The sequence below is a fragment of the Symphalangus syndactylus genome, chromosome 12 (assembly GCF_028878055.3).
Source record: "Symphalangus syndactylus isolate Jambi chromosome 12, NHGRI_mSymSyn1-v2.1_pri, whole genome shotgun sequence".
NCBI classification, from domain to species: Eukaryota; Metazoa; Chordata; class Mammalia; order Primates; family Hylobatidae; genus Symphalangus; species Symphalangus syndactylus.
In genome coordinates, this window is record NC_072441.2 from 138,465,912 (window position 1) to 138,493,821 (window position 27,910).

The following is a 27,910-nucleotide window of genomic DNA, read 5'->3' on the forward strand; positions in this document are numbered from 1 at the left end:
TCCCATTCACAGTAGGAGCAAAAGAGAGAGGGAGAAAAGCAAGATAGACAAACTGTAAGCACACAGAGTAGTTTATCACTGAGAAAAATTAGACCAGGAGGAAATTTTTTTTTCCTAGAATTCTGTCAGGTCTGGACCCTCTGTATGGAGTTCATCATTCATCATTCATCAGACTCCTATCAAAATAGGTCTTGCAAGCAAAACCCAGAGAGACAAAGTCAACACACAAAAATTTCAGACAAATTTTTTTAAGTTTTGTATGTTCATATAGTTGAATGAGATAATGCAATACTTTTAATCGAGCAATCCTTATTTGCTTGCCAAAGAGCATCTGAAGGTAAAAAAAAAATAAATAAATAAATAAATAAATTGGGGCACAGTGGCTCATGCCTATAATCCCAGCTCTTTGGGAGGCCAGGGCAGAAGGATGGCTTGAGCCCAGGAGTTTGAGACCAGCCTGGACAATATAATGAGACTTCGTCTTTACAAAAAATTTAAAAATTAGCCAGGTGTAGTGGCACACGCCTGTAGTCTCAGATACTTGAGAAACTGAGGTGGGAGGATCTGTTGAGCCTGGGAGACACGTTACAGTGAGCTATGATTGTGCCACTGCACTCCAGTCTGTGCAACAGAGCAAGAGCCTGTCTTTAAAAAAATAAAATAAGACTGGGTATGGTGGCTCATGCCTGTAATCCCAACACTTTGAGAGGCCGAGGCATAGAGATCACTTGAGGCCAGAAGTTCGAGACCAGCCTGGCCAACATGGCAAAACCCTGTCTCTAATAAAAATACAAAAATCAGCCAGGCGTGGTGGTGTACATCTGTAATTGCAGTTACTCAGGAGGCTGAGGCATGAGAATCTCTTGAACCTGGGAGGTGGTGGTTGCAGTGAGCCAAGATCGCACCACTGCATTCCAATGTGGGCAACAGAGGGGGACTCTGTCTCAAAATAAAATAAAATAAAATAAAAATAACAAACTTTGAAAAAAGTCCATTTTTAGTTGACAAAGGGTAAATATAACTTGGTCATGTCAAATATTTTATATTTAAAATCCAACCTTCAGTTTTGCAGAAAGTTGCACGAGGAAAAAACATGAACTTCCAAGAAACAAGTAAAAGTTAAACTTCAAATTTCAAACTGAACACTCTCACGCTTGTCTTTATTCTACTGTCATACAAGTGCCCCCTACTGTCGTTCATATTTAATCTGTTTCTCTAAAATAGATTCTTTTTTAAAATTCATTTTTCTTTAGCAATATGTACATATATAACCTTAGTTGACTAGTACTAAATATGATCTTTATTAATTTAATATAGAATTAATTCACTTTTATTATGCTGACAACATAAAATCATCCTGAGTAGCTTTTGAGAGACAACCGGTCTCTAGGCATTAGAGGTACAAAAGCAGGTAATTTGAGGGTAGGCCAATTTGCATAGGGGAGTGCACTGAGGTGACGTGTCTCTATGTCCATGAGCAACTGGGCAAAAAATCCTAATGCCACTGCAGTCCCCTCAGGCACAGAGCAGGAACTGGGGACAAACTAGTATAAACCACCCCTTCCACTCTATAAACAAACAGGAGAATCCACAGTTGGAGATACAAGGGTTTGGAGGGACTACTGCCTCTCCTCACCCTCCACCCATGTCCAGCATAAGCACAGGACACAGAAGCTAGGCTCCTGGACTTTTTCAGCTCTAACCTGGAAGGCAGAAAAATCACAGCTGGATAGTAGTCTTTCTTCAGAATTTTGGTAGACACTGTAAGAGACTGTCTAAGCTGTCAAGGCCCTTCTGCTAAGGCCCTTTATACTTGGAACTCCTTGGAGACCTCTCACATTATCCTGGACCCCTGTTTCCAATGCATGCATTCTGGTGGTGGGCTGCATTGAGGGGAACCCAGAGAAGAACATGTAGCTCCCTTACTGTGTCAAGTGTCAATAATGGGATATTTGTGTGTGTGTACATATGTATGTATGTGTGTGTAGACATGTGTGTACACATATAGGTATATATATCCTAAAAATACTGCCCTGGAAAGCCAGGTTGGCACACAGTTGGCCGTTCGCTGTACTCATCACCCCTCAGCTATATAGCAATTCTTTCTCAGCCTTCAGCCTCTGCAAAACAATCCAAGAGTCTAGATATGTCACCACTCCAAGAATCCCATTCACAGTAGGAGCAAAAGAGAGAGGGAGAAAAGCAAGATAGACAAACTGTAAGCACACAGAGTAGTTTATCACTGAGAAAAATTAGACTAGGAGGAAATTTTTTTTTCCTAGAATTCTGTCAGGTCTGGACCCTCTGTATGGGGTTCATCATTCATCATTCATCAGACTCCTATCAAAATAGGTCTTGCAAGCAAAACCCAGAGAGACAAAGTCAACACACAAACAAGGATATTGTTCTACTTCATCCTCTTCTCCCCAGCTTTGAAGCCTTTGAACGCACCTTAGAGAATCAATTCATTACTATTAAAAATAATCTGGCTGGGCGCAGTGGCTTACGTCTATAATCCTAGCACTTAGGGAGGCCGAAACAGGTGATCAAGAGTTCGAGACCAGCCTGGCCAACACGGTGAAACCCCATCTCTTCTAAAAAAATACAAAAATTAGTCGGGCGTGGTAGCATGCACCTGTAATCCCAGCTACTCGGGAGGCTGAGGCAGGAGAATCACTTGAACTCAGGAGGCGGAGGTTGCAGTGAGCGGAAATTGCACCATTGCACTCCAGCCTGGGCAACAGAGCAAGACGCTGTCTAAATAAATTAATTAATTAAATAAGATGTCAAGGGCCGGGTGCGGTGGCTCACGCTTGTAATCCCGGCACTTTGGGAGGCCGAGGCAGGCGGATCACGAAGTCAGGAGATCGAGACCACAGTGAAACCCCGTTTCTACTAAAAATACAAAAAAATTAGCCGGGCGTGGTGGCGGGCGCCTGTAGTCCCAGCTACTCGGAGAGGCTGAGGCAGGAGAATGGCGTGAACCCGGGAGGCAGAGCTTGCAGTGAGCCGAGATTGTGCCACTGCACTCCAGCCTGGGCGACAGAGCGAGACTCCGTCTCAAAAAATAAATTAAAAAAAAAAATAAAAAAAGATGTCAAAAAAAAAAAAAAATCATATTATTAGCAAGCCAAGTATCCATCAACAAATGGATAAATAAAATGTGGTAGATACATAAATGGAATATTATTTAGCCTTAAAAAGGAAGGAAATTCTGGCACATGCTACAACATGAATGAACCTTGAGGACATTATGCTACATGAAATAAGCCAGATACAAAAGGACAAATACTGTATGATTCCACTTATATGAAGTACAAGGAGTAGTCAAATGCATAGAAACAGAAAGTAGAATTGTGGTTGCCAGGGGCTAAGGAGGGGGAAGGTGAGTTATTGTTTAATGGGTTTGGAATTTTAGTTTGAGAAGATGAAAAAGTTCTAGAGATGGATAATAGTGATGGCTGCACAACAATCAAATGAATGTACTTGATGCCACTAAATTTACCCTTACAGATGGCTAAAATGCTACATGTTATGTTAGTGTATTTTATCATAATAAAATCAAGTGTATTGTTATTATGACTCCTACTAATAAAAAACAAGCTACAATTACATACTATGTGCCAACCAATGTGTTTAACGTATATTAACTCATTTAACCTTTACAAAAACCCTGCAAGATGGTTATCACCACCAATATTTTACAAATGAGGAATTAGGAAAAGCACATAGTTGAAAGGGGTTACGTGACTGTTTAAGACCACAGAGCTAGTAAGATCCAAAGCCAGGGTTCCTTTCCACTGTAAGATGCTGCTTTCTACCCTGGAGGGAAAATGTATCTGATACTACAAAACAAAAGAAAACTGATAACTCCTGGAGCAAGAAGGCACATGGTCAACAACAGAGGTAAAAGGAAGAATGTACTGTTAAATGTTAGAGGCATGCTCCCTGATTCCACTTATTCTTGTTAAGACTGTTGTTCTGGCCGGACGTGGTGGCTCATGCCTGTAATCCCAGCACTTTGGGAGGCCAAGGTGGGCGGATCACGAGGTCAGGAGATCGAGACCATCCTGGCTAACACGGTGAAACCCCGTCTCTACTAAAAATACAAAAAAAAAAAATTAGCTGGACGTGGTGGCGGGCGCCTGTAGTCTCAGCTACTTGGGAGGCTGAGTCAAGAGAATGGCGCGAACCCGGGAGGCAGAGCTTGCAGTGAGCCGAGATCCCGCCACTGCACTCTACCCTGGAGGACAGAGCAAGACTCCGTCTCAAAAAAAAAAAAAAAGACTGTTCTTCTGATGATAATATCTAAGAACTTTAAATGCAGCAAATACCTGGCCACGCAGCAAACTAGGAAAAGCTGTTTGTAATATCCACAAAACCCAAAAATGAAACTTCTCATAACCTACCTACCATGCAATTCCCTATTTTGTAAGAATTTTTCTGGACTTCTTCAAGGTCAAGAAGAAACCTAATAATTCATTTAAGAAAAAGCAACTCTAGAAAAGATGAATAAGTTCTGGAGATGTATTGTACAGCAAACGTATCGTATACTTGAAAATTCTGGAAGTAGTAAATCTTAAATATTCTCATCACACAAAACTATGTGAGGTGACAGATGTTAACTAGCTCGATTTAATCATTCCACAATGTTTACATATATCAAAACATCACATTGCACACCATAAAGATATACAATTTTTATGTTATCAATTATACCTTTATAAAGTTGGGAAAAATAAAAACAGGAAGAAGAAGAAGGAGGAGGAGAAAGGACAAGGAGGAGAAGGAGGAGGAAGGCGAAAAGAGAAGAAAAGAAAATCTTAGAGTTAAACACACACAACTATAGTAAGAGTCTGTCACAAAATTAAACCCCAGGCCTTCAAACACTAAGCAAAGCTTCACTACAAACAAAAGGGATCACAATGACTGCCTCCCCACTGATCTCTCTTCCAGGCCTCTGCTCTCACTCTAGATGGATCAGGAACAGGCCAGACTGGACGGGTAGCTCTTGGTTAGGAAAACAAGTGACTGTGCAGGTCCACAGGTGGCGCTGCTTGTTAGCAACCAGCTCCTACCACACCCCATACCCCCGGCCCCAGGGTGGAAGCAGCCGAGTGTGCTAGTGAGGACAGAGGACAGGAAATCTGGACAGCCAGATTCCTGTCCCAGTCCGTGTCACTCAGTCAGGGATCAAGGCGCATCCAGCCAGGTTCCATTCCAAGGGTGGTGTCACTTCCCCCAAGGACTAATAGTTGCTCTCCAGAAGATTTAGGCACAAAAAGGGCTGAGTAGGGGATGTGGGAAGAGCAGAATCCACAGCATGCAGAGCCCCATGAGGGACTGAGCTTTTCTAACCTATGGGGGAGAAGGGGCTCTACCAGTGCAGGTCAAGTAGGCACAGCCCAGGAAAGGGATTCAAAACAATCTTCTTAGAGCCTGTGTCTCTCCCATGGGAACAAAGAAGCTTAGGTTCACGTATGTGCTTTGAATTCCTCAAATGAAAGCCATTCTGCTGAAAACAAAAGCCTCCTTCCTTCCCACCCCCCACACACCAAATGTTTTATAGTCATCAAGTGTCTTCTGGTACTCAGAAAATACGCTATCAAACAGGAAATGAAAAAAAAAATCTATTTCTTCCAGAAGGAAGGGGGAGGAATTACATCACATCCCTGTAGAGACAGGAAATCAGCTGATCAGGATCCAAGCCATGCTCTGGGAAATGACTACTCAGTTTTCAATACAGGGGGCTGTGCAGTTCCTCTTAGGCTTCAGTCACTCGCTAGGTAAGAATTTCCAAGCAGGGCCATCTTGTTATGGAGTGTTGGATATTTACTAGTTAAATGTGGGAAATAAAGGCACTCCAATGCCTAATGCCAACCGAAAGCACAGCTCCTCAAACTTCCTACTTTTTACTGATGGACACAGGCAAAAGAGCCAAAAAGTAATGCTTGCACAACGCCCAGAGAAATCACAGGGACCTTTGCCAACAGCTACAGGTGACCCCAATATTTAAAGTCTGCATCCACCCAACCTGAGGTTGTGACTGGGTGTAGGTACAAACCAGGGGCTGAGACTTTTCTTGTTTGCCAACAGCAATTATCATAATAGCTTTACATTTCCACAGTGCAGGGCTGGGAGGGACTCAATGCTTCCTTTCTCTACCCCCAATCTAATTCTGAGCCCCTTCCTTTATTGAAGGATATCCCTCCATTTGAGGGGAATGGGCAGGTGTCTTTAGTCTCTGCTACAAAGAAGGTCACAGTGCCTTGTCCAAGGTAGTCAGATGGAACACTTCTAAAGGTTCTCCATGTAAAGGAACCGCAAAATAACTGTTACTCTAAAAATTGTTAGGCAAGTTGGGTGGAGTAGCTCATGCCTGTAATTCCAGATACTCAGGAGGCTGAGGCAGGAGAATCATTTGAAGGCAGCAGTTCAAGACCAGCCTAGGCAACACTGCAAGACTCCATCTCTAAAAAATAAATAAATAAGCAAACAAAAATTTTAAATCCTTAGGAAACAAAAATTCTCTATATCATATCCATGAAAATTCCTTTCTTTATCTATCTCCACTTTCTAATAATGTCTCCCAATTCAATATGTTAAGCATACACCTGTCTACAGTAAATGCATTTAAAGCTTCCCTCCACTATTCAATGCAACATACATTTATAGACACTTTGAGCTGGACACTGTCCTAAACATCAGAGATACAAAGATAAGTGAGATGTTCTCGCAGCTCTCAAGGTGCTCACAGTCTTACGGAGGAAAAAAAGGCAAATAACTTGTTATTCAGAAGCATCTGACATCAAAAAGGAAAAACAGGTGCTGGAGAAGGTGTCTCATACCTATAATCCAACACTTTGGGAGGCTGAGGTGGGAGGATAGCTTGAGGCCAGGAGTTCAAGACCAGCCTTGGCAACATAGTGAGACCCTGTCTCTACAAAAAAATAATAATAATAAAACTGAGCTGGGCATGATGGCATGTGCCTGTATTCCTAGCTTACTCAGGAGGTGAAGGCAGGAGGATCGCTTTAGCCCAGGAGTTCAAGGTTACAGTGAGTTAGGATCATGTCACTGCACCCCGGCCTGGGTGAAAGAACAAGATTCTGTCTCTTAAAAAAAAAAAAAAAAAAAAAAAAAATGCTGGGTGCAGTGGCTCACACCTGTAATCCCAGCACTTTGGGAGGCTGAAGCAGGTGGATCACCAGAGGTCGGGAGTTATAGACCGGCCTGGCTAACATGGTGAAACCCCGTTTCTACTGGAAATGCAAAAAATTAGCCGGGCGTGGTGGTGCACATCTGTTACGCCTGTAATCCCAGCTCCTCAGGAGGCTGAGGCAGGAGAATCACTTGAACCTGGGAGGTGGAGGTTGCAGTGAGCCGAGATCACACCATTGCACTCCAGCCTTGGGCAACAAGAGCAAACTCCGACTCTGCGGAAAAAAAAAAAAAAAAGTAAAGAAAAGAAAAGGAGGAAAAAAAGTTGGCTTAGAATTCTTCACTTCTTAGCCACAGCATCTAGGGAACGTTGATTTACCCAGCAAAAGGAACCCTTTTCTCAAGGAACCTCTGATAATATTTTCACTTTCTTCATTCCCAACTTAACACATCCAAATGATGCTGCTCAAAATTTCAAGGATATAAATTAGTATGACATGTAAGAGCAGGAACATCTCCACAATAGAAGAGAACTCTTGAGTCAGCTCTTGTAGGAAGTTCTGCAAAACCGCACCCAGGAAACTTGATCTGAACAATGAGATGAGTGTACTAACTTTTCCCTACTGTCAGTACTTCCCAGAGCCAGAGAATGGGACATGTAGGAGGATTTATCTGAAAACAGAGAAAGGAAGAGAAACCAAAACCCACATCATTCCCATAGACCAAAACTCCCCACCAAGGCAGTCTCAGTACCATCTCAATGTTTAATGTGACTACAAAAGGTCATTTAGTACTGTTATTGCCTCCAGGCTAGTTACAGCTAAATCATCCCACAAAAAATAGGGAGGCATCTAGCCTAATGTTTTTAAAGCTAAAGCCCAATCCTTAGAAATATATTAGGGTGTTGGCTATATTTATACTCTGTTCAGAGGACCATTAATCTTCATCTTCTAATAATGAGAAGAATTCCCCATGAATGGTGGGGAAAAATAAACTCTGAAAGGGATCTTTTCCCCTTCGGGGGCAGGTACCGACATTTCAACACAAGACTTTCTCTGAGTCCAAAATACTCAGAGAAAAAAAAAAATGGAGTGGGGCCTTTCTATTAACAAAAAGAATATTGTATTAGGAGACCTCAAGATGCCTAAATCAAGCAATCAAAACATTCTGCCCCCTAAGCCACAGCCACAGAAGAGTTAAAACCATCAAACTCCATTTCCTTTCCTCTCCATTTCAAATCATTTGGGGAAGGGGAGGAGGAGTGGAATAGAAAGACAGGTTGCAGTCAAAGTCTGGACAGCTAAAGGCAGGGTGGTCCACTGCATATCTGAACCTCAGAGATGGGAATGATAACTAACCAATAATGTGTGTGTGATAGGAGGGTGTCAATGAAGGAGAAAAATAAGATGGGGCAAAAGGAGTTAGCAGGGATAGAAACAAGAGGTTTTACACCACTTCAATAGCAACCTCTACTGGCAAATGCAAGGAGGTCCTGGCCACTCTTAAGGTCTAGGGCTGCTAAGACAAGTGAGAGAAAGGACTATGCCCATCCCTGGTCTTACTCTGATTGTCCTGCATTTTTCTCATGGATTTCCTAAATCTAACCTAAGCCTTTTCTCCAGATTCACTCTAATGAGAAAGTAAGTAGATGGGTAGTACAGTTTTATAGCAAAGAAAATAAATGGCAATTAATAACTGGTTTGCACCAGAGAAGTCAGTTTGCCTAATTAGCCTACTGGTTCCAAGAAGCTTCTCTCTGCAATATGCCGGCCTTTAATATTTATGTTTTTAATAAAGCCATATCCCCACCTCTCACAAGGTAGCATCCTCCCATCCATCCCCTTTTCAGCCCTCTTCCTACACTTACTATCTCTTTTTCTCAATGTGAAGTCTTGACTCCCACCCACTAAAGGAGAAAACAACCTGTTGCACAAGTATTTCATTTACAGGCAGTTCTCTCAGGCACACATCCCATCCTGACAGGCAGCCAAGATGATGTCAGCCAGGTAAGTGTTCCCTTAGGCTTCTGGCTCTGAGCACCTGATCTTTAGAAGGGTGTGAAGTACTAACAAAATCCAATCACATCAACATTTATTGAGTACTTGCTAAATGTAGGACATTGTGTTAGGCAAAATTGGGACTAGAAAAAAGAATAAATCACCGTGAGCCCAAGCAGCACAATCTAACTGGGCAAATGTGTGAGAAGTTAAATAACAAATAACAAAATACAGGTGATGATACACAGCATTTCATGGTCAACTGGCAAATGAATGGTAGAAATTAACGCTACGAGTTATGAGGCAGAATGAGTTATCATGGGTTAGCACAGTTTGCAGTGGATTAATGGAAAAGGGAGGACTTGAACTGAGCTTCAAAGATAAGTAAAATTTTACCAGGAAGTGAGGGAAAGACTACAGAAAAGGGTGCAATAGCAGAAATCTTTTTTTTTTTTTTTTTTTTTTTTTTTGAGACGGAGTCTCACCCCGTCACCCAGGCTGGAGAGCAGTGGCGTGATCTCGGCTCACTGCAAGCTCCGCCTCCTGGGTTCACGCCATTCTCCTGCCTCAGCCTCTCGAGAAGCTGGGACTACAGGCACCCACCACCACACCTGGCTAATTTTTTGTATTTTTAGTAGAGACGAGGTTTCACCGTGTTAGCCAGGATGGTCTCGATCTTCTGACCTCGTGATCCGCCAGCCTCAGCATCCCAAAGTGCTGGGATTACAGGCGTGAGCCACCGTGCCTGGCCCTATGGCAGAACTCTTAAGTATCAAAGGGAGACTCAAAAGTAAGGCAGCCCAGTGCAGTGGTGCAGTCCTGTAGTCTCAGCTACTCAGGGAGCACTGCTTAAGACCAAGAGTTTGAGGCTGCACTGTGCTATGATGGTGCCTGTGAACAGCCACTGCACACTAGCCTGAGCAATGTAGCAAGATCCTGTCTCTAAAAAAAAATAAAAAATAAAAATGTAAGCCAGATGTATGGTAATAAAAATAAAGAAGAGGTAAGGCTCATAAGTCAAGAAGAGACACAACCAACATAAAGGAATAAAGGATGTAAAGGTGCAGTTCCAAAGCAAGCCTGGCAAGAAAAAACCTGGAAGGATATAAACCGAAGCTTGAACAGTGGTTACCCTGACTAGTGGGCCTAGGTGGAGAAAATAAGGACTAGAAAAGAGAATTTTTACTTTTTTCTTTGTAATTTCTGCTTAAATCTATTACAGTGAACATGTTTAATTTTGTAATAATACAAAAGAGAGTTACATAAACACAGCAGGCCTATGTTTTTTCCTCTTAATCGCTAGGACTTTTTTTTTTTTTTTTAGTAACTTACAACGTCTCACATCTGACTAGGGCCCCATGGCAAGACTGCAACCAGTAGGTAAGAAATGTCAACTGACTTCACATTCTCTTTCCCACTGAAAACAATAAGAGCTCAAAGGAACACAAGTAAAGGTCACTTCCCTGACCCCTTTAGTTGGCACCATTCCAGAACTAGGAGTTTTTGGAGAAAAGGAGACTCAAGCCAGACAGTTCTATTCAAGGAAGTGAAGGAAAAGTATATACTGAGTTAAGAGCTGGAGTTCTGAAGTCCAACAGAGCTACACATAAATGACTGCTCTGCCATTTACTAGGTAAGAGAACTTGAGCAAGTGATTTCACTGGCTAAGCCCTACTTTTCTCCTCTGCAAAATGAGATAATCTATTTCACAGGGTTATCATGAGAATTAAGTGGGTTAATGTATATAAAGTGCTTAACACAGTCCATTCCTGGCACATAGTAAGAAATTAATGAAAGCCGCTATTATATTATTATTAAATCATTCAGCTCAGAAAAGGAAGGAACTCCCACCAAAACTACACACCAGGTCCACCTCAGCTCTTTCCTAAACGCTGCCAAAAATCAAAATGCAGAATTAGGACAAGAAGAGCTTTTGTTTTCTTTTTGAGATAGAGTCTCTCGCTCTGTCGTCCAGGCTGGTGCGCAGTGGCGTGATCTCAGCTCACTGCAATCACTGCCTCCTGGGCCCAAGCAATTCTCCTGCCTCAGCCTCCCAAGTAGCTGGGATTACAGGCGTGTACCACTACGCCCAGCTAATCTGTTATTTTTAGTAGAGTCGAGGTTTCACCATGTTGGTCTCAAATTCCCAACCTCAGATGATCCACCTGCCTCACCCTCCCAAAGTGCTGGGATTACAGGCTTGAGCCAAGGCACCTGACCAACAGGACAAGGAGAGTTTTAACTCTATACTAAGATTCTCTTAGTAATAAATCTTAAAAGACCAAAGAAAGTTAATTTCATATATGTTCACTCCTCCGTCCAGGTTACAAAGTGACTAAACCATTTGTTTTGATTTTTTTGTTGTTTTGTTTCTTTTTTTTTTTGGAGACAGAGTCTTGCTCTGTTGCCCAGGCTGGAGTGCAGTGGCACAATCTCGGCTCACCGCAATCTCTGCCTCCCGAGCTCAAGTGATTCTCCTGCCTCAGCCTCCCAAGTAACTGGGATTACAGGCACCCGCCACCACACTCAGCTAATTTTTTTGTAGTTTTAGTAGAGACAGGGTTTCACCATGTTGGCCAGGCTGGTCTCGAACTCCTGACCTCAGGTGATCCGCCTGCCTCGGCCTCCCAAAGTGCTGGGATTACAGGCATGAGCCACCGTGCTCGGCCCTAAACCATTTGTTATAGGATGAATTGTATCCCCCAGAAAGATGTCCTCACCCCCAGGGACTATGAATGTGACTTTATCTGGAAATAGGGTCTTTACAAATGATCGAGTTAAGATGAGGTCATTCGAAAAGGCTCCAACCTAATATGACTAGTGTTATAAAAAGGGGACATTTGAACACAGACAGACATATACAGATGTGAAGGCGGTGAAAGAACATCATTTACAAGCCAAGGAACATCTGAGGCAACCAGAAACTAGAAGAGATGCATGGAACAGGTTCTCCCTCACAGCCTTCAGAAGGAATCAACTCTGCTGACAACTTGATTTCAGACTTCTCGCCTCCAGAACTGTAAGACAATAAATATCTGTTGTTTAAGCCACCCAGTTTGTGGTACTTCATTATTATTATTATTATTATGAGACAGGGTCTCACTATGTTGCCCAGGCTGGTCAAAAAAAATTGCATTTATCCTATCATAAATTATATGTTTTTGCTGTTGTTTGCTTTGTTTTGTTTTGTTTGAGACAGAGTCTTACGCTGTAGCCCAGGATGGAGTGCAGTGGCGCAATCTCAGCTCACTGCAACCTCCGCCTCCTGGGTTAAAGCGATTCTCCTGCCTCAGCCTTCCAAGTAGCTGGGATTACAGGCGCATGCCACCACGACTAGCTAATTTTTGTATTTTTAGTAGAGACGGGGTTTCACTAACGTTGGCCAGGCTGGTCTTCAACTCCTTACCTCAGGCGATCCGCCCACCTAGGCCTCCCAAAGTGCTGGGATTACCAGCCTAAATTATATATTGTAAAAAGAAATTTTAATCTAAAATCAAAAGATGGATTATTTAAAAACAGACAGGACCTGGCTATATGCACACTTCCTTCCCTACTAATTCTCATTTCCCAAAGGTGAGAATACCATTACGGAAAAGGACATAAGGACCAAGTGAGGGTCTAAATCCTTTTGAATCTGGTATATCTGCTTCCCTAAGCACCTCCTGAATGAACGGAAGGAAGAAAAGACAACTGACGGATATTGAGTATCCACTGTGTGTTTCACATATGCTAGGTGCTAATACATATTATCTTATTCAAACCTCACAATATCTCTGTAAGGTATGAACTATTCTCCCCACTACTAATGAGGAAATCAATGTTTAGAAAGGTTAAGTAAGTTGCCCAAGGTAATATAGCCAGGAAGTGGCTGAGTCAAGATTCAAACCCCTTGTTCTTAATGACACCAACCTGCTTGAACAAGTACTTTTGAACCAATTCCCTAGATAAAATTTTCTTCCAACCTTTGCTTGAAATCACTATATGTTGAATGAATCACTGAAGAGACTTTACAAGTCTCATCTAATCCCTCCATTTTTGTGTTTTTTTCTTTTTTCATTTTTTGTCTTTTTTTGTTTAATTGCTTTTGAGTTTGATAATCCCTCCATTTTTATAATAAGGAAATAGGCCCAAAGACGACAAGTGACTTGACCAAGGTCACAAATAAATTAGTGGCAGAATCAAGTATCCAAACAAAGTTTCCTGATTTCCATCACACCACATAAGTTTGAGAGCAATAGCAATACATGAAAATAGAGCACAGATGCTGGAATCAGAGTGTCTCAGTTCAAATCCTGATTCTGCCACTGACTGGTTATGTGATCTCAGGCAAGTCACTTACCTGTTTGTTCTGTTTCTTCATCTGAAAATGGAGATAATAATATTTATTTCACATGGTTGCTGTAAGGACTGAATGAAATAATATATGCATAAAGTACATAAAAATTATGCCTGGCACATTAATAAGTACAAGATGTGTTAATGCTGCTGCTATAACTACCATTAAATAATGCTAGGCAAAACACCAAAGAGTGTACACACACAATACAGCTTTATAAAACTGCAGACAAATGTACTCATTGAGAGATAATGAAAGAGAAAAAGAGGAAGAGGAGAAAGCCTCTTTATTCCTATAAATTTGCCTAGTTTAATTATTGGTAATAACACTTACTGAGTATGCTAGGCTGCGTCAGACTCAGTGCTTAATATGATACAGACATTACTAAATTTCATTAAATCTAAGATAGTGTCAGTTGCAAAATGCACCATGTCATTTACTCTCCCCAACAACCCTATGAAATAGAGAGTTCCCCTATTATACATATGAGAAACTGTCACAGAGAGTTCAAATAATTTATCTAAAGTCACACAGGTAGTAAATGGCCAAACCAGGTTTCAATCCCAGGTCTGTCCAACTCCAAAGCCCCTTGCACTAACCACATAATCACAAACTTGGTGCTTCTCAAACTTTAATGGGCACAGAATCGAATTAAAGAACCACCTGGGGGCCTGGCATGGTGGCTCATGCCTGTAATCCTAGCACTTTGGGAGGCCAAGGTGGGCGGATCGCTTGAGCTCAGGAGCTTGAGACGAGCCTGGGAAACATGGCAAAGCCCCATCTCTACAAAAAAAAAAATACAAGAATTGGTCGGGCGCAGTAGCTCACGCCTGTAATCCCAGCACTTTGGGAGGCCAAGGCAGGCGGATCATGAGGTCAGGAGTTCCAGACCAGCCAGTTTGAGACCAGCCTGGCCAACACGGTGAAACCCCATCTCTAATAAAAATACAAAAAAATTAGCCAGGCGTGGTAGCACGCGCCTATAATCCCAGCTACTCAGGAGGCTGAGGCAGGAGAATTGCTTGAACCCGGGAGGCAGAGGTTGCAGTGAGCCAAGATCACGCCACTGCACTTCAGCCTGGGTGACAGAACAAGACTCTGCCTCAGACAAAAAAAAAAAAAAAAAAAAAAAAATACAAGAATTAGCCAGGCATGGTGGCACGAGCCTGTAGTCCCAGCTATTTGGGAGGCTGAGGTGGGAGGATCACCTAAGCCTGGGGAGATTGAGGCTGCAGTGAGCTGTATTCACACCACTGCACTCCAGCCTGGGTGACAGAGCGAGACTCTCTCGAGAAAAAAAAAAAAAAAAAAAAAAAAAAAAAAAAAAAATATATATATATATATATATATATATATATATATATCTAACAAGCTGTCAGATGCTGCTGGTCCTTGGACCACCACTGACTGCCAAGTTATTCTATTCTGCTTCTGATTACTACAACTCCTCCTCCTCCTGGATCACCACCTCCATCCTTAATCTCAGTGATCAGATAATGAAAAAGATCTACTCCCAAATGACTCAGGAACCTCCTAATTAGTCCTTTGTTTCTCTGCTATTTTCACTATTCCCTTCTCTCCCCTCCCAGACCCCACCCTCCTTTCTAAGGTAGGTTACACAAAGCTACCTAAGAGGAAGCTAACGGCATTCAAAATGAATGGCTGTGGTATCTAAGGAAACTATGTTAACCTTGGATGATTTGGGGTAACAAGGTCCAACTCAAAATCCACTTCAACATTGTGACTCTGGCGAGAATGCTTCTGGAATAAACTGGAAACTATGGGTTATTTACTCCCATCATTTCTCCAAAGATAATGGGTGTGACCTTTCCCCACCCCCACTCTCAGCTTAGGTCTCTGAGCAACACAGGTAATTATGATCTGCCCACTTACTACTGAAACTGCTGATTTCAACTGGGTTTAGTCCTCACCTGCTCTACCTGCCCTACATTTTAGACATAGTTTTTGTTTGTGCTGTTAGTGCTTAAGAGTACTACCGGCCGAGCACAGTGGCTCACGCCTGTAATCCCAGCACTTTGGGAGGCTGAGGCGGGTGGATCATGAGGTCAGGAGTTCAAGACCAGCCTGGCCTAGATGGTGAAACCTCATTTCTACTAAAAATACAAAAAATTAGCCAGGCGTGGTAGTGGGCACCTGTAATTACAGCTACTCAGCAGGCTGAGGTAGAGAATTGCTTGAACCCAGGGAGGCAGAGTTTGTAGTGAGCTGACATCGCGCCACTGTACTCCAGCCTGGGTGACAGAACAATACTCCATCTCAAAAAAAAAAAAAAGAATATTACCAAACACAGAAGTGGCTGCACTGTACAAGTATGTTACATAATCACCTTTCTATAGTTGTTCTGGATCCCTGTTTAAAAAGAAAGTCTGAAATGTGAATTACATATGATACAACTGAGTGGGAGTATGTGCAATACAGGATTTTTTTTTTTTACTCAAGAGCGCTACAGATACAACCTCACTGCTCCATGGGGTTGTCTTAAGGTAAACAATTTTTGTAACTCTACCTGAGTAGTTCGAATCAGACCATTTTCAAGAGTAGTCTGATCTGGGAATCTTAAAGCAACCCAGACCACAAATCCAAAATTTTCCTGTGCCTTAAGGCAAAAGAGGGCCAAATGGAGTTAATCAGGCCTGGGTTCGAAACCCAGTTCAGTCACTTACTAGCTGTGTGACCCTCTGGGAAGTGATTTAGGTTCTTTAAGCCTCAGTTCCCTCATCTGTAAAATCTAAGAAGGTTACTGGACTATCATAGGATATCATTTATGACAATTAAATAAGACTGGCCTGGCGCGGTGGCTCACGCCTATAATCCTAGCACTTTGGGAGGCCGAGACAGGCGTACCACCTGAAGTCAGGAGTTCGAGACTAGCCTGGCCAAAATGGCAAAACCCCATCTCTACTAAAAATATAAAAAGTTAGCCGGGAGTGGTGGCACGCGCCTGTAGTCCCAGCTACTCAGCAGGCTGAGGCACAAGAATCGCTTGAACCCGGGAAGCGAAGTTGTAGTGAGCCGAGATCGTGCCACCGCACTCCAGACCAGGCGACAAAGCAAGACTCTGTCTCAAAAAAATAAATAAATAAATAAATTAGACAAAACAAAACACCCAGCATATAGTAAGGACTCTATATAAATTAGCTTCTTCCCTTTTGCTTCCCCACCCCTTTTCATAGAGATAATACAGTTAAGTCCATAATACACATTAGTACCAAATCACATAAACGAACTGTGATTAAGCATCGTTTTATTTAAATTTTTTTAAAACCCACTTACCTGGTAAGGAGATATGGCTTTTACTTGAGCAAGTTATTGTTCCTTTCCATGCCTCTTTTCCTTATGGGGAACAAGAGTGAACTAACTTAACATTTCCAATTCATTCATTCAATATTTATTGGAGCAGCTACTTTATACCAGACACTCTTCTAGGTGCTAGAGAAATTAGTTAATACACAAATAAAAACCTCTACTGTTAAGAAGTTTGCATTCTAGTGCTCACTTCAGCAGCACATATACTAAAATTGGAACAATAGAGAGGTTAGGGAGGCCCCTGCACAAGGATGACACACAAATTCGTGAAGTGTTCCACATTTTTAAAAAATAGTTAGAAAAAGACCTACTATTTGATAGCACAAAAGGGTGACTATAGTCAATAATAACTTAATTGTACATTTTAAAATAACTTAGAGTGTAATTAGATTGTTTGCAACATAAAGATAAATGCTTGAGGGGATAGACACCCCATTCTCCATGATGTGCTTATTTCATATTGCATGCCTGTATCAAAACACCTCATGTACCTCATAAATACATACACCTATTATGTACCCACAAAAAATTTAAAAACAAATTTTTAAAAGAAGTTTGCATTGTTGGCCGGGTGTGGTGGCTCACACCTGTAATCCCAGCACTTTGGGAGGCCAAGGCGGGCAGATCATGAAGTCAGGAGTTCGAGACCTGCCTGGCCAACATGGTGAAACCCTGTGTCTACTAAAATACACAAATTAGCCAAGTGTGGTGGTGCACACCTGTAATCCCAGCTACTCGGGAGGCTGAGGCAGGAGAATCTCTTGAACCCAGAAGGCAGAGGTGGCAGTGAGCAGAGATAGCACCACTGCACTCCAGCCTGGCCAAGAGTGAGACTCAGTCTCAAAAAAAAAAAAAGTTTGCATTGTAGTAGGAAAACTCAGACAACAACCAAAATAAATAAAATATGTTACATGATAACAGGGAGTTCCAGGAGTCAGGTGAAGTAGAATTATAACATTCCAAAGGGGAAAGCGAATTTGAGAAACAGAGGTTAAAGGCTTATGTAGTTTTAAAATTCTATGAAATAGAAATTAGAAAATGGTACAAAGAGGCTTTATTGGCCAGGCGCAGTGGCTCACGCCTGTAATCTCAGCACTTTCGGAGGCCAAGACAGGCGGATCACCTGAGATCAGAAGTTCGAGACCAGCCTGACCAACATGGAGAAACCCCGTCTCTACTAAAAAATACAAAATTAGCCAAGCGTGGTGCCGCATGCCTGTAATCCCAGCTGCTTGGGAGGCTGAGGCAGGAGAATTGCTTGAACCTGGGAGGTGGAGGTTGCGGTGAGCCGAGATCATGCCATTGCACTTCAGCCTGGGCAACAAGAGTGAAACTCCATCTCAAAAAAAAAAAAAGAGGCTCTATTATATTCTGCACATTACAATTCTCCATCTGATAGCAACACCTTAAACTATGAAATGGACAGAATATATATTTAGTATACACAAAGCATTCAGTATTTAGAATTTCTCCACTGGATGGACGGGAAAAGCATTCACTAAAATCGGGAACATAGGAGAGGAGGCAGGTCCAGGAGCAGGGAGGGGGACAATAATGCCCCTTTTAGACATATCAATTATGCAACATCTGTGGGACAACCACGTGGAAAAAAACATTGTGAAAGGTGCTGGAAGTTGCTGAAAACACTAAGAAATAAAACAACCAGCATCATTTGCAAAGTAGCTCAATTCATGAAGTGCATCATACGCATCTCATCTAACACAATCTAGACCTTCAAAGAGATCACAATACAGCTGGGAAGTTCAAACAAATACACACAAAAAGTAACAACAACAACAATAACAACAACAACAAAAAAAAAAACTAAGAAATGTTATAAGGGAGTTTTGGCTTAAGGAATTACAAGAATTACAATTATAACACTTGTTTGTTTTTTTGGTTTTTTTTTTTGTTTTTTTTTTGAGATGGAGTTTCGCTCTTGTTGCCCAGGCTGGAATGCAATGGTGCGATCTCAGCTCACCACAACCTCCGCCTCCCCAGTTCAAGTGATTCTCCTGCCTCAGCCTCCCGAGTAGCTGGGATTATAGGCATGCGCCACCGTGCCCAGCTAATTTTGTACTTTTAGTACAGACGGGGTTTCTCCATGTTGGTCACGCTGGTCTCGAACTCCTGATCTCAGGTGATCTGCCCACCTTGGCCTCCCAAAGTGCTGGGATTACAGGTGTGAGCCACCGTGGCCTATAACACTTGTTATATTTAAAGACCAAATGAAATCACCATTTATTTTCCAATTTCTAGAACTTTTATTTAACTTTCCATATCATCACAAGCCTATTTATTGAAGATATTATACATCTTTATAAGTCAGAAAATAATCAAGAAAAAGAGGAGGAGGAGGAGGAGGAGACAAAAGGATGCCGGGGTTTCAGCTCTGCTATCAGACAATACATATAGGCAAGGCAAAGCGAAGCAACTAATGACAGCAACAAATACTATTTTCTGCATTTATTAGCCCCCTTAATAGTGCCCCCAAACCTATTTCCTCTTACCACAGCACCTGTGCTACAGCTACACAAGAAGTTTTGTCTTATGCCTTCACGACCACGTATTCATGCCAAGGCCTAGACCATTCCCTCCAATGCCTCACTGCTTTCCAGGTACTTCCCACAGGATAATCAGAGAGAGGAGGCCTGAGAGATGGGCACCTAATGCTCCATCTATCTTTCTCTCCCACAGGGAAAGTAAAGAAAATTTCCAGCCCTTTGGCAGTTCCTCATTCTTCCTAATAATGGCAGTATTATATGAATACTGTTATTACACTTATTAACAATAAGAACAAGAATGAAAACAAGGATCCAGTCCTCTGAAAGGTATGAGGACCTCAAAGTACCCTACCTACTCTGGTCCCTGTTTTCCACTTGGGAAACTAACCAACAAAGGCTGGGATAAGTGCTACATTCTTCCCCTCTAGAGGTGACTCAGGCCAAGTCAGTTAGCTTCTTTCCAACCCTACACTGACCCATGCTCAGGCTGCAGCTTGCCTTGGCTGCTGCTCTGTCTGTGGTGCTTGTGAGCACACGAATGTTTGTAGTAGGTCTGGAATAAATTTCCTCAAGTTACAAAGATAACTGTACCAGAAGAGCCAAGCCTTCCAGGCACTCTCCCTGCTGGAAACTGGAGCCTCCCACTTCAGTGACAGGTTACCACTAGAGAGCAAGGGTCCTGTTAGGATCCTGCCCCATATGTATAGATAATATGGCAAAAAGGTCCTGCATGACTAAAAACGGTATGAGAGAGAAATTACCTGGCACCAAAGGGCCACAGGTGGCAGCTCTCTGCCATCTTAGTTGGAGCTGAAAATGATCTTGTCTCTGTTAATCCTCTTCCTCACTGACTACATGTCTTTTTAGGATATCTTCTACTGTGAATATGATAGCTAAATGAGGAGTAATCGTCCATTATTTGTTCAACCACTTACACATTCTTTATTGTCTTTCGTCATTTGTAATGTGTATTATATACTGTAAATCCCTAGAGAACAGAGGGTTTATGAACTCTCAGTGTTACATACTATATACTACATTCAAAGAGGCTCTTAACAGAGACATTTTTGCTGATGGTGATAACAATAGTAGAGGAAGTCTGTATACACAAAGGGGCATGCCCTAAAGTCAACCATTCATGGCAATAGGTGAAGCCACAGGCAAGGGACACCCAAGTACACACACACACACACACACACACACACACCTCTTGCAGGTTGAGATACAAATTGTACCGGACAAGCCAAACCAGGGAGTGAAACAAGATCAAAGATTCTCCAAATTAGTGGAGACATACTTCCACTCCCCAGTGTGACTCATGGCAAGTTTATCTGATAAGAGTCCAGCTTCACAAAACAAGGAGCGCAAAACAAGCCACACTGCGGGGAACATGGCAATAAACAACCGAAGATGTGGAATGTGCCAATGGGAAAGAACTACATCAATTCTGAGCTGGCCCTAACACATTAAGAAATATCCTCTACACTGGAATAAAGGTGAAAAAAAACCAAGCAAGTAGAGGACAAAGCGTAACTAATACTCTTTTTAGATATAAAGGTCAGATAAACTCTGAAGGACACTATCACATCTGACAGGTGGTGGTTATATTGAACCTGTTAAGGTAAGGCAGGTAGGGCTCTGAGTCATGAGAACAAATCTATCTCCTTCATTGCCTGCCTGCCAAAACAAACAAGAAGGAGGCTGCATTTTCCACAATAGCCCCTCTGTCCAGTCTTGTAAACACCCAGGTCTTCACAAGCCTAGTACAAATAGAACTGGGTATACTAACTACGTAACCTTCATGGAAAGCAAAGCTCAAAAATGTTTCTAAGCTCAACTGCCCTGGGGAGAGTAGTAAAGCTAACCTGTTAAGACTAATGAAGAAGCTAGGCCTGGAGTTCACTCTCAAACCAATGACACTATCCATGTCAGATAATGAGATGGGGATTAAAGACCATAAGTCAGGAAAGCCTCTCTCTATGTCAAGAGTCAAGATGTCCTGTCCAAAAGTCAAATTATCTCAACAAAAATGTAAGAATTAATTTCTGCGTAGCATTTTGCTAAATGACAGGCAGGAATGCAAAAGTTACATATGTGCTTCTTCCCAGAGGAGCAGACAATTTCACTGAAGAGCCAAAATACAAGCCAGCCAGAGAACAATACGTACAAACAATCGATAATCAAACTGATGCTACATTTTTAGACAAACTACAGGGACCCCATATTCTTCCATCAAAACTATGCTGGAAAATTCTGATCCTAGATCAATCTACCTGTCTGCTTTGGAATCTATTACAATCAGGTTGTTGAGTGCTTCTAGGGCTAGAGGGAAAACACACACACACATACACACACACACACACACACGCACACACACACACACGCACACACACACACACACACACACACCCCTTCTCTCCTTCCTCCTGACTCTCAGCAAATAACTTCACCTCCTACTTCATAGAGAGAATATGAGCATCAGGAGAAATTCCCTCAAGTTCCTACATCTCTAACCAACCAACTTAATCACCTGCATTCGTACTTTTTAACCCTCTGATCTTTCTAAAAGACACAACTTTTGACCCTTGATCCCACGCTCCATCAATTTTTCTCCCCTTCTTTGAATTGTATTATATCTTCCTTCTCTACTGGCTCTTTCAAAACAGCACTTAAAATAAACATGCTCAAGTCCCTCCTGTGTTACAATATATAAACAAAACTCTCCCCACCTTTCTTCACCTGTCTTCCTCCTCTCTCTTCCTTCAAAGTCCAAGTTCCAAAGGTCACTGACTCCTCTTCTGCACTTTCCATTCACTTCCCACAACTCCACTGAAAATGTTCCAGTAGTGGTAACCTTTATTTCGGACATCTGTAGTCTTTGTCTTATTTGACCTCTGCATAATCTACACTGTGTGTCACACACTCCTTGAAACTCACTTCTCTCCTGTTCCTCTTACCTTTCTGGCCACTCCCTTTCTGTGGACAATTTCCTTCAGGAGATCCTCTTTCTCTGCTTCTGACACCACTCTCCCGTTGGAGTTCCCCAGAGTTTTTGTCTCAATATACATACACTCCTAAAGCCAGCTCCTTCTCCCCTCCTATGGCTGTGGTTTGATAAGCTGATGACTCTCTTACCCTCTCACCTATCACTCTCCTAAGTTTCATGTTCATTACAACCAACCACCTCCTGGACATCTCTACCTAGCATTCCTCAGAAGCCTTGACCGCAGTGTAACCTAAATTAAACTCAGTATCTTCTCCTGGACCATCACTGCCACTACTTCACAGAAAATAATCTTCCTCCTCTTATATTCTCTATTTTAGTTCATGACACGACCCACCCACACAAATACTCAAGCCAGAAACCTCCAAGTCATCCTAGGTTCTTCCCTCTCCCCCTCATATACCACATTCAATTAGTCATCAAAACACATGGATGTTACCCCTTCACATTTCTTGATTTGCCTGCTTTATTACATTACTACTTTCACAACCTTAGTTTCACTCCCTGCCTAAATTTCTGTGACAGCTTCCTAACTTGTCCGCCACTAGTCTTTCCTCCATGCCCCTACCTTCCTTGGCACTGCTGCCAGAGGAAAAGCACTCCTAAAATGTAAATCTTAGCATAGTCTTCCTTGCCTACTTTTATTCAATGGCTCCCAAAAGCCTTTAGGATAAAGTCCAGGCTCTATACAATATGACATATAAAGCCAGTCAACATTTTTGTTCTGCCCACTCTCCCTATCTCATCTCATCTCTCCTTCCCTCACATCCTACGATCCAACCTTATCAATGCCCAATATTCCCCCTCTCAAGCTTGCTCATCCCCTTACTTCTGTTCATGCTGCCCAGAATGCTCTTTCCCCAAACTTTTTGCTCAGGGTCCCACATCCTTTAGGTAACAGTTCAGGTTTCACTTACTCTTGGATGCCTTCCTGGACACTTTCACACTCTGGCTATACTGGGTACTCCTCTTCACTACCACAGCACCAGCATTTATCTATATGATAGCCCTCCCTACAACAGACAGTAACTGTCAGTTTGCCAATATGTTTCCTCCATTAAACAGTAAGATCATAGAGATACAAGGACAATATCTTTGTCTTCTCAGCACATCACCTACTCCCTGGTTCATGGTGGACATTCAATAAATACTTATTAATTTATTCTTCATGCGTCTTTCTCTGATTACTCTAATATTTAGTATTTCCTCTGTCATCCAGGCTGAAGTGCAATGGCGTGATCACAGCTCACTGTAGCCTCAAACTCCTGGACTCGTGATCCTCCTGTCTCAGCCTCCCAAATAGCTGGGACTACTGTGTTTCCATAATGAAGTTTCATGCTTTTTTAGTGTAGGGACTTTTTATACTTCTTATGTATGTGGATTAATTGGCAGGGAATTTCTCTTGAGAGAAGGGGCAAAGGGGTGAGCATATCAGTGCATATGTTATTTTTAGAGTCACGGACTTTGAGTTATATTTTTGAATAATTTCTTTTCATATTATGAACACATTAATGTGGAAAATTGTAAAAAATACAGGAAAGTATACAGAGCTTTAGATAATATGCTTTCTGTGATTGTTGGGTGGGGGGTGTGTAGGGGCAGGGGATGGAGAGGCAAGCTGACCAACAGGTAGATGCTTGGGAGAGAATGGAGTGAGCAAGGATGGGACCTTTTTTTTTTTTAAGATGGAGTCTCACTCTGTCACCCAGGCTGGAGTACAGTGGCACAATCTGGGCTCACTACAACCTCCACCCCCTGGGTTCAAGAGATTCTCTTGCTTCAGCCTCCCAAGTAGCTGGCACTACAGGCATGTACCACCACGCCCGGCTAATTTTTGTATTTTTGGTAAAGATGGGGTTTCGCCAAGTTGACCAGGCTGGTCTCAAACTCCTGACCTCAGGTGATCCACCCACCTCGGCCTCCCAAAGTGCTGGGATTACAGGCGTGAGCCACCGTACCTGGCCAAGGATAGGATCTTTTTTGCTTACCTGGGATCTGATATCCTCCTCCACTTGCTGTGGCTACCTAAAATTGTGTTATAGTGTAAGTCTGCTTTCATTGGGCACAAGCTTTTATTTTTCTCTGTTCAAAATTGCTTTCTTCTGTATGACCATGTGTCAACCATCAGGAATGTTCCAATTATCAGGGATGATTTGAGTAGTCACCTAAGACTAATTAAATAATTGGTCAGTCAGCATCTTTCTTTTAGACAAGAGCATTGCCAGATTTATGTTGGATTCCCTCTTACCATGGCAAATTTCTATAGTGATTTTTATTCAGAACAATAAACACAATTCCTTTGTGTTGATGAAAAGAAAGGGCTTGCTTGAAGTGTTTTTAGTTTTAGCTTGAAGTTTTAGTTTTAGTTTTCAAGTTTTTAGCTTGAAGAGTTTATAGTTTTCAACCTGCAGGAACATGTTGTATTGAGACATATAGGAAGTGATTTTTTTTTCTGTGCTTTTTAGTCAGTCAACAACCATGAATAAGCTCACTGTGTGCACTATGTTCTACTAGTACCTATAAGCAGATACTATGATGGGGAAAGTGGTATTAGGGAGATGAGTGAGCCACTTAGAAGCACTGAAAGAATGATATTGAGATTAGGGGTAGGGAGAGGAGGGTCTGGAATGCCAGTAGGAAGAATTTGAGTTCTATGTGATGGGCAGGATTAATGAAGAGGTTATGTAAATGATGGATGACAGTGGAAATCTACTCTCTGGGAAGCTGCATTGTAATTGAGTCATGAGGTTAGATTAAGGGATGACGTTTTTGCTTTTTTTTTTTTTTTTTTTTTGAGATAGGGTCTTGCTCTGTTGCCCAGGCTGGAGTATAGTGGGGTGATGATAGCTCACTGTAGGCTCAAACTCCTGGACTCAAGCGATCCTCCTACTTCAGCCTTCTTAGAAACTGAGACTATGCCCAGCTCTAGGGATGACTGTTAAAGAAGAGAGGGTTGTATTTGAGAACATTTTGGGCAGGTACAGGGAATTAAGTTTAGATACTAACATTGCTAATTCTTTTCTAGAAGATTTGCCTTGAAAAAGAATTACCCTTCATCCCAGGACTTTTCTAGAACAAAGTCCTTTTCTTTTTTTTGCAATAAAGTCTTGCTCTGTTGTCCAGGCTGGAGTGCAGTGATGCAATCTTGGCTTAATGCAGTCTCCTCTGTCTCCTAGGTTCAAGTAATTCTTGTGCCTCAGCCATCCAAGTAGCTGGGACCACGGGATTGTACCACCATGCCTGACTAATTTTTGTATTTTTAGTAGAGACAGGGTTTCGCTGTGTTGACTGGTCTCGAACTCCTGGCCTCAAGTGATCCGCCCACCTTGGCCTCCCAAAATGCTGGGATTACATCTTACTTCTTTAATAAAAATCTTTTAAAGATTTTACTGTGGCCAGGCACAATGGCTCATGCCTGTAATCCCAGCACTTTGGGAGGTCGAGGCGGGCAGATCACAAAGTCAGGAGTTTGAGACCAGCCTGGCCAATATGGTGAAACCCCGTCTCTATTAAAAAATACAAAAATTAGCTGGGCGTGGTGGCATGCATCTGTAATCCCAGCTACTCAGGAGGCTGAGGCAGGAGAATCACTTGAACCCAGGGGTGGAGGCTGCAGTCAGCCAAGATCATGCCACTGCACTCCAGCCTGGGCAACACAGCGAGAGTCTGTTTCAAAAAAAAAAAAAAGATTTGAATAATCAGGAAGGGAGAGGGCATTCCTGGAAAAGAGAATGTAAACAAAGGCACAGGACACAGGGGGAAGGGTTGCTAAGGTTGCTAAGACCAGTCCAAATGGAGAAGAGAGCTGTGTTAGGCAGTAACAGTTGGTATAGTTGGGTGTGCAGAGTAAGTCAAATTACGAAAAGCCCTGAAAGAGACAAAGAATCAGAGATTAATTCTAATTTACTTCAGAAACTGAGAAGCTCTGGAAGAAAAATATTTCATTAGAAGTAACAAACTGGCTACTTTCAGAAGACACACACCTGAAATCCCAGCATTTTGGGAGGCCGGGGCAAGAGGATGGCTTGAAGCTAGTTCGAGACTAGCCTAGAAAACATTGCAAAACCCCATCTCTATAAAAAAAATAAAATAATTGCCGGGTGCGGTGGCTCACGCCTGTAATACCAGCACTTTGGGAGGCCGAGGCGGGCGGATCACGAGGTCAGGAGATCGAGACCATCCTGGCTAACACGGTGAAACCCCCTCTCTACTAAAAATACAAAAAATTAGCCGGGCGTGTGGCGGGCGCCTGTAGTCCCAGCTACTTGGGAGGCTGAGACAGGAGAATGGCATGAACCTGGGAGGCGGAGCTTGCAGTGAGCCAACATGGCACCACTGCACTCCAGCCTGGGTGACAGAGTGAGACTCCGTCTCCAAAAAAATAAATAAATAAATACATAAATAAAATAACTAGCTGGGCATGGTGGCATGCACCTTTAATCCTGGCTACTCAGGAGGCTGAGATGGGAGGATCACTTGAGCCCAGGAGTTTGAGGTTAGAGCAAGCTACACAATGGTACCAACTGCACTCTGGCATGGGTGACCCTGTCTCCAAAAAACTGGAATAACCATTCTTAGCTACCACAAGCCATTTACCAGGCCAGAAAATTAGTAAATGCCACCAGTAGAAGCCATACAAGAGAGGCTTCAACTCCAATCAAAACCATGAGAGTAAAAACAGGAGCTCTAGCATTCCATACAACCTAGTCACAACATGGCTCAATATATAATTATCAGAAGCTGAAAGGGCCAACCTTACTTAGAAAAAGGAGTAAAGACTGGCTGTTTTCAAGAACACTGAGAAAACACAACAGACTCCTTATAATCTATAATTGTTCATTTGTGACTTTTGATCTTGGGATGTTTCTGTTCTCAGATACGCACTCTGAAGTATTCTTTCCACCATGATCTCTTAAACATGGAATTGGCACTGAAAAATACCAGTATAATAGGCTTAAGCTGGTGCATTTCCCTGGTTTGTATTACGTCACTTGCCAACAAGCCCAAGACAAGGCAGTAGCTCCCATAAGCACTGTTAGCACATGGACACATTTTATTATTTCAACAGCATGAATGTGGCCAAAACTTGTGATTTCCCAGCAGACGGACTTGACTCACTTTCTGAATTAACAGTGTTCATGTCCAGAAGTAGCAATTACTCTTTTGTTCTGGCTAAAAACTATCCACTCCAACTCTAGGACTTTGTTCTAAAAAGTAACTTAAAAACTGAGTGTAGGCCAGGCATGGTGGCTCAAGCCTGTAATCTCAGCATTTTGGGAGGCCAAGGAGGGATGATCACTCGAGGCCAGGGGGTTGAGACCAGCCTGGGCAACATAGTGAGACCTTGTCTCTTCAAAATACTTAAAAATTAGCCAGGCATGGTGGCACATGCCTGTTAGTCCCAGCTACTTGGGAGGCTAAGGTGGGAAGATCACTTGAGCCTGAGAGGTGGAGGCTGCAGTGAGCCCTGATCTCACCACACTGCACTCTAGCCTGGGCAACAAAGCAAGACCCTGTCTCAAAAAAAAAAAAAAAGAACAACATCCACTAAAAAGGATAAATAAGCTGAATCTACATATAA

At 42.4% G+C, this 27,910-nt stretch overlaps 1 protein-coding gene and 1 non-coding gene across 6 annotated transcripts in view; one reads left to right on the forward strand and one right to left on the reverse strand.

Moving 5' to 3' along the window:
- MACF1 (microtubule actin crosslinking factor 1) overlaps positions 1-27,910 on the reverse strand; it is a 408,649-nt gene that overhangs the window by 351,908 nt on the left and 28,831 nt on the right. The window lies entirely within an intron of this gene.
- On the forward strand, positions 17,004-17,107 carry LOC129469286 (U6 spliceosomal RNA). Its single transcript, XR_008652979.1, has one exon. It is a non-coding gene; the product is annotated as a U6 spliceosomal RNA (small nuclear RNA).